Genomic DNA, 8037 nt, shown 5'->3' with positions numbered 1-8037 from the left:
TCATAGTGGTTTTTTTGCTTGATATTCTAGAATAGTAGCTATTGGCTCGCCCCTGTGTCGCGTCCGCGTTCCGCGTCCGATTTTTGGGTTAAAGGGTTTTTTATGTAAGTGGATTCGTAGACTTGTGGGGAAGGATTGAAACTTAAAACCTTATTCACTATGACAAATTGACTTACATTGCAAGGTTCCATAACTTATTTTTCTTTTTTTTAAAATTATGCCCCTTTTTCGACTTAGAAATTTTGGTTAAGGTTTTGTATGTAAGCTGGTAACTCAGTAACCACTTGTGGGAATGGATTGAAACTTCACACACTTATTCATTGTGATAAACTGACCTGTATTGCACAGGTTCCATAACTCTATTTTGCTTTTTTACAAAATTATGCCCCTTTTTTGACTTAGAAATTTTTGGTTAAGGTTTTGTATGTAAGCTGGTATCTCAGTACTTACTAATGGGAATGGATTGAAACCTCACATACTTGTTCACTGTCATGATCTGACATGCACTAAGCAAGTCCCATATCTCTACTCTTTTTTTCAAAATTATGTCCCTTTTTCGACTTAGCAGTTTTTAGTTAAATTTTTGTATGTAATCCGATATCTCAGATTCACTAATTGGAATGGATTGAAACTTCACACACTTGTTCACTGTCATGATCCAACATGCACTGTGAAAGTCCCATAACTCTACTTGGCATTTTTACAAAATTATGCCCCTTTGACAGTTTTTGGTTAAGTTTTTGTATGTAAGCTGGTATCTCAGTATCCACAAATTGGAAATGATTGAAACTTCACACACTTGTTCACTGATATGACATGCAGTACAGAGGTTCAATGCCTCTACTTTGCATTTTACAAAATTATGCCCCTTTTTCAACTTTTGTATTCATTCAATTGACAAGGCTGTTGAATAGTCGAGCATTGCTGTCCTCCGACAGCTCTTGTTTTTTCAGTTATTCTTATTTAAGTTTAAACAATTTTTTTTCCACAGGTTTATTTCGTTATGATGCACATATACATGCATAGTAAACAGAGATTCCTGTTAAATGTTACGACATTAAGTTGCCATAGTTCTCCCCTCACAGTAAAATCAGTATTTCACGATAGAAAAAGTATGAATAATAGCAGTTTCACAGTATTAAAGATGTTGCTAGCCATTGTAATGATTTATCCACCATACCAGTATCACTGTTTTTCAATGGTTCCTCTCTTTTGTACCCTACCCCTTCAAAGAAGAGGGAATATATTTTGCTCAGTGTTGGTCAGTCAGTAGACCATTTGGTTTCCTGTCACATCATAGGATGATTGACGGTGGTCAGTAGGTACTGTGAAATCATTAATATTCGTGGGGGACTAATTTTCGTGGTTGAGTCAATCCAAGAAATTTAATCCAACAGCAAGTAAAATTCCCATTCATTTTATGTTCAAAAGTTGAAATCCCCCAAAAATTTCCCTTTTCCCCCCGAAATTTGCCATTTTTACCAAAAAAAAAGGGAAAATTTAAAGCCAACAAAAATTTAAATTATTTTTCAGTAACCCATTTTTGCTTTGGGGGTCGTAAGTCAAAGGGGCAAGTTTACATTGAACCCCGAACAGTAGAACTTTTTATTGCCAAAAAACAGAGAATTCTTTGGTTTTTTAAAATCACATTTGATATGGGGTCACGTAAAGGGCTGGAAATTATCCCTAATTATGATTTTAGGTTTAGTAAGTCAAATGTCAGTGCCGTTACCAAAAAATTTCTGTTTTCCTTTTGCAGTTACTGAATACATCAAGGGGGGGGGTTGGGGGGGGGGGGGGGGGGGGGGGGGGGGGGGCATTTCGTTTTTTTCTGCGAGCTCTTGATAATTTTTAAAATTTCTCCCTTTAAAATAATTTTTGTGATGAAAAACCCCCTTTTGCTTCAGTCCTTTCGGGGGTACTTGTGTACAAAACTTTCGGGGGTATACATTGTGTTACCAAAAACCTTATTAGCTCACCTGTCACAAAGTGAAAAAGGTGAGCTTTTTTTGAGGGGCGGGCGTTCCCGTGCGTCCGTTTTCGTGCGTAAACCCTTTTTCCCTTTTGGCTTTTCTAGAAAGGGCACCCTTTTTCAGGGAAACTTTATTTAAATGGGTCAGAAAAGTTATCTTGGTAAAATTTTTGGTCAAATTTTGAAAATGGGGTCCCAAAGCCCCTCCCAAAAAATAGGTCAGTTGGTCTAAAAAAGGAAAAAAACCCTTTTGGGCCCCTCTAGAGGGCCTATTTTTCCAAAGGATCTTCTGAAAATTTGTCAGGGAAAGGCACCTTTTTGATATCTAGGTAGGTTCGAAAACTGGGTCAGTGCGGTCAAAAAAATAGGGCAGTTGGTCTAAAAATAGAAAAAACCTTGTGACCTCTCTAGAGGCCCCTATATTTCACAAAAAATTTATGGGGAAAAAGGTCAGAATGGTCCCTTTTATGATATTTAGGTCAAGTTCCCCCAAACTGGGGCATGTGCCGTCAAAACTAGGGGAGGAGGTCTAAAAATGAAAAACCTTTGACCCCTTGAGGCCCTTATTTCAAAAAGTTTTTATGAAAATTGGTCAGAATGTTCCCTTGATGATATCTAGGTCAAGTTTGAAATGGGGCACGTGCGGGCAAAAATAGGCAGTAGGTCTAAAAATAGAAAAAAACCCTTTTGGGCCCTTTTAGAGGCCCTATTTTCACAAGATCTTATGAAAATTTGGGCAGAACGTTCACCTTGAAAGATATCTAGGTCAAGTTCGAAAAATGGGCCATTTCCGTCAGAAAAACTAGGTCAGTAGGTCCAAAATAAAAAACCCTTTTGTCTTCTCTAAAGGCCCTATTTTTCATGGGATCTGTATGAAAATTGGTTGGGTTTTTCTCTTTAGATATCCCAGGTCAAAATCGAAACTGGGTCACGTGCGGTCAAAAACCCAGGTCAGTAGGTCTAAAAGAAAAAAATTTTGAACCCCTCTAGAGGCCTATATTTTAGAAATTTTCATGAAAAATTTGGGCAGAATTTTCATCTTGATGATTCTAAATCAAGTATGAAAGTGGGTAAAGGTTTTCATCAAAAAAATAGGTAGTTTGGTTAAAAAAATAAAAAACTTTTTGACCCTCTAGAGGCCATATTTTCCATGGGATCTGTATGAAAGTTTGGGGTTTTAATGTTCTCTTGATGATACTAGGTCAAGTTTGAAAGTGGGGGCCATTTCCTTCAAAAAATAGGTCAGTAGGTCAAAAAAATGGAAAAAAACCTTTTTGACCTTTTAAAGGCCATATTTTCAAAGGATCTTCATGGAAGTTGGTCTGGGAAAGTTCATCTTTGGGGATATCTAGGTCAACTTCGAAAAGGGTCATTTTTGCGGTTTAAAAAAATAGGCAGTAGGTTAAAAAAAGAAAAACCTTGTGACCTCTCTTGGGGCCTTATTTGTGAATGGATCTCCCTAAAAAAATTTGGTTTAGATTTTTATCTTGAAATTTTAGGTCAAGTTTTAAAATGGGTTTAAGTGCCAAACAAAAAGTAAAGGGAGGAGGTCAAATAAAGAAAAAAAGTTGTGCCCCCTCTGAGGCCTTTTTTTTCGGGATCTGCATGAAAATTTGGGCTGAATGTTTATCTTGATGGGTATCTTTGGTCAAGTTTTTAAATGGGTCAATGCGATCAAAAAAATAGGTTTAGTAGGTTTGAAATAGAAAAACCTTTTTGACCCCTCTAGAGGGCCCTACCCCTTTAAAGGGTCTTTTTTGAAATTTTGGTTTAGATTGTTCACCCTTTATGATATTAGGTCAAATTTTTAAACTGGGTCACTTGCCTTTTAAAAAAAGGAAAGGGCCATGATGGGGCCTGGGAAACGCTCACCCATCTCCCCGACCCCCGTTTTTCAAAATGGTATGGGCATCGTTTTTTTTCTATTTTTTTGACATAGTGACCCAGTTTTTGAGCACATGTGGGCCTAGATATCATTTAAAAATAAAAAATTCGGGCCCAAATTTTTATGAAGATCCCTTGAAAAAATTTGGCCTCTAGGGGTCACAAGGTTCTTTCTTTATTTGCCCAATGGGGCCTAGTTTTTGAAGGCTCGTGACCCACTTTTAAACTTGACCCGATATCTCAAGGGGGAACATTCTCACCAATTTTTTATTTAAGATCTCGTGAAAAAAAATGGCCCCCTAGAGGGGTCCCCAAGGTTTTTCTATTTTTCGACTACTGACCTGGGTTTTTTAAAAGACTTTACCCCGTTTTGAACCTGACCCAGATATATCAAACTGAACATTTCACCCAAATTTTTTTGAAGATCATTGATAATATGGCCTTTTAGGAGGTCCAAAGGTTTTTTTTTATTTTTTTGACCTTTCGGGGGCCTTTGTTTTTGACCCCCCCGGGAACCCCGTTTTGAATTTACTAGATATCTCAAAAATTTAAAATTCGACCAATTTTCATGAAGTCTAAAGAAAAAAAAATGGCCTCTAGGGGGTACAAGGTTTTTTTTTATTTTAGTCTTTCTGGGCCCAGTTTTTTTTTTAAACCCCCCGTGACCCCGTTTTGAAAGGAAACCCAGATAAATTCAAAGGGAAAAAATTCTGCCCCTTTTCATGAAGATCCCTTGAAAAAAATCGCCTCTAGAGAGGTCACAAGGTTTTCCCCCTTTTTTGACTAAGGGCCTAGTTTTTTACGGCAAATGACCCAGTTTCGAATTGACCCAGAACCCCAGGTGAACATTCTGACAATTTTCATGAAGATCCTTTTGGGGAAAAATGGCCATAGAGAGGTCACAAGGTTTTTCTATTTTTTTTTTAAACTACTGGGCTAGTTTTTGGGTCCCAATGGGCCGTTTCGAACTTGACCTGATATCATCAAGGTGAAAAATTTGCCCAAAAATTTATGAAGGAAACTCATGAAAAAATTTTGGCCTCTAAAAGAGGTCACAAAGGTTTTTTCTATTTTTAGATTTACTACTAGTTTTTAAAACCCCCCTTTACCCCGTTTCGAAATTGACCTAGATATCATTTAAGTTTAACATTCGGGCAATTTTTTTGAAGATGCATTGAGAAAAATGGGCCCCTAGGAGGTCACAAGGGTTTTTTTATTTTTGGGCCCAAGGGCCCAGTTTTTGCCTACGTGGGGCCCAGTTTCGAACTTGACCTAGATTCATCAAGATAAAAAAAAACTGACCTTTTTCATGAAAATCTCATGAAAAATATGGGGCCCCGGGAAAGGGGGGGTCACCCAAAGGGTTTTCTATTTTTTGACCTTTTGGGGCCTTGTTTTTAACCCCACGGACCCCGTTTTTAACCTGACCTAGTTTCATCAAGATGAACATTTTTGCCCCAAATTTTTTTTGAAAATGCATTTAGAAAAATTTGGGCCCCTAGAGGGGGTCACAAAGGTTTTTTTTATTTTTGGGCCTTTAAAGACTAGTTTTTGCCCCCACGTGACCCCGTTTCGAACTTGACCTAGAATCCCTTTAAGATAAAAAATTCTGACCCAATTTCTCATGAAGTTTTCATGAAAAATATGGCCCCTAGAGAGGTCACAAGGTTTTTCTATTTTTAGACCTACTGACCTATTTTTTGACCCCACGTGACCAGTTTCGAACTTGACCTAGATATCATCAAGGTGAACATTCTGACAATTTTCATGAAGATCTTGTGAAATATATGGCCTCTAGAGAGGTCACAAGGTTTTTTCTATTTTTAGACCTACTGACCTAGTTTTTGATGGCACGTGACCCAGTTTCGAACTTGACCTAGATATCATCAAGATGAACATTCTGACCAATTTTCATAAAGATCCCATGAAAAATGTGACCTCTAGAGTGGTCACAAGCAAAAGTTTACGGACGCACGGACGCACGGACGCACGGACGGACGACGGACGACGGACACCGCGCGATCACAAAAGCTCACCTTGTCACTTTGTGACAGGTGAGCTAAAAACTAGGTCAATAGGTCAAATAATAGAAAAACCTTGTGACCTCTCTAGAGACCATATTTTTCAATGGATCTTCATGAAAATTGGTCAGAATTTTTATCTTGATAATATCTAGGTCAAATTCAAAACTGGGTCACATGAGCTCAAAAACTAGGTCACTATGTCAAATAATAGAAAAAACGACGTCATACTCAAAACTGGATCATGTGGGAAGAGGTGAGCGATTCAGGACCATCATGGTCCTCTTGTTAGTTTCTTTCCATCTTAACTTATATGTGATAAAACACAGGCTGCACTGCTACAAACTTTATTGATAATTATTACCTACAGATCATGATTTTCTATTACATTGTTTAGAGACGAATAACTTGTAGGATAGGAGTTCTAAATTTTGCCAAAATAAATTATTTTTGTAAACATTTATATTATTTATGCATTGTTCTGTTGAAAGACTTTTTGGTGGGATTATCATGTACAGCAAAGATACACATGTTGGGATTTTGCTAAAAAATGGCACAAGATTATTTTGTCATTTGGTTTCTGAATAATGTTATGAGGTTGTAATCTTATGTAGTCAGAATTTGCAAACAGTTTTGATAAAAGATATGGTGTAAGTCTAAATATTCTTTGTTTTTGACCTAGAGGTTTGTTATTCAGCTTATGAAGTTGTGCACAGGATCTCATACTTTTTAAGAGCGGAGTTATGGCCCATGGCAGTCAAAATTAAGCATAAATGCCTTAAGGTTTTTATCACGTGCCTCAAAAAGTATTTGACATAGTGTCATGAAGTTGTGTACCTGGGTTTTTGTTGGAGAGTTCATTCAGCCAGATAAGAGTTGTTGCCCTTGATTTGATATGTTATGTACACTTCCAGGTTCTTTTATCCTTTCTCCAAATATTTAGCCTTGCATTTTCAACAAGTAACATAAAGCTATATAGCTACTCCAGTGTCCTATGTATATAACATCTAGTCTTAATTTTTTATTAAAAATTTGCTAAATACATGTAGTTCTATAAGGAAACCTAAGGATTCTGTACATAACAGATTCGCAAGTCCTCGGATGGAAAACTAGCATTTAAAAATTCTGGGCTTTTCTAACAAGCAGCCAGAGTGATAGAAAATGGAATTATATGATTAATGAAGTTAAAACTAGTCTAAGGGAATTATTTTCCCCTCTAATAACCAATTAGATGCTGTTTTATGTCTTTAAGAAATACATTATACATGTATGTGTATAAACAGACAGTTGATTGTTGGTGTAGGATAAGATTTTATTTAGGTCCTTGTGTCTAGAAAACAATAAGAGCTATAGCTTGGACACTTTCTTCACTTGTTTGTCATAAATAGGTTAGTAATAACATTTAAACAAAGACATGTACAAATGTATTTTCTTTTCAGAATTTAGGCCCTTTTTGTACTCAGAAAATTGTTCTTTCTCAGTTAGAATTGTTTAGGTCCACTTTTTTGAAAAAGTGTAAGAGATATAATCTTGAAGTTTGATACATTTATCATCAAAGGGTGAGTAAGACCAAGCACCAGGACACAATCTTGCATAATGCCCAATATCTGGTCCTTGTCAGATGATCCACGGCGCCCGTAGGAGGTCTTATCATTGTTCATACTACCTTAATATAACTTATTTCAGATCATTTTCTGTCATAGTGCTAGTTACAAAATCCCTGAAAAAGGTGAATACACATGAAAAATGTATCAATTGTATGTATATAAGCTTTCAGTGTTTGTATAGATGACATAATAAATTATATGCTTTGTGCAAAATCTATGTATCTCTTGTTGAAAACTTTGCTGTAACATCAGGAGATACACCAGTTTTGCACCAGGGCTGAAACACATCATTTTGTTTATACACATTATCACCATCATCAAAATGTGCCGTGAATTGTTGACTATTGTACATTGTCCATTGATCTAATGATGAAATAAAGCTGTTATTCTCTTGATGTTGTGGTGTTTCAGTCATGTACATTCAAATTAAGATACCCCATGAACAGGAATTTCTCGTCATGCTTATTTTCTGTAAGAATGAAAATTTTTTACAAGAATCAGTATGTAGCTTAGTGGTTGCCATTTGTCCCCTGATAGCTTTGGGATCCAAACT

The sequence above is a fragment of the Mercenaria mercenaria genome, chromosome 4 (assembly GCF_021730395.1).
Source record: "Mercenaria mercenaria strain notata chromosome 4, MADL_Memer_1, whole genome shotgun sequence".
NCBI lineage: Eukaryota > Metazoa > Mollusca > Bivalvia > Venerida > Veneridae > Mercenaria > Mercenaria mercenaria.
This window is presented reverse-complemented; position numbering follows the sequence as displayed.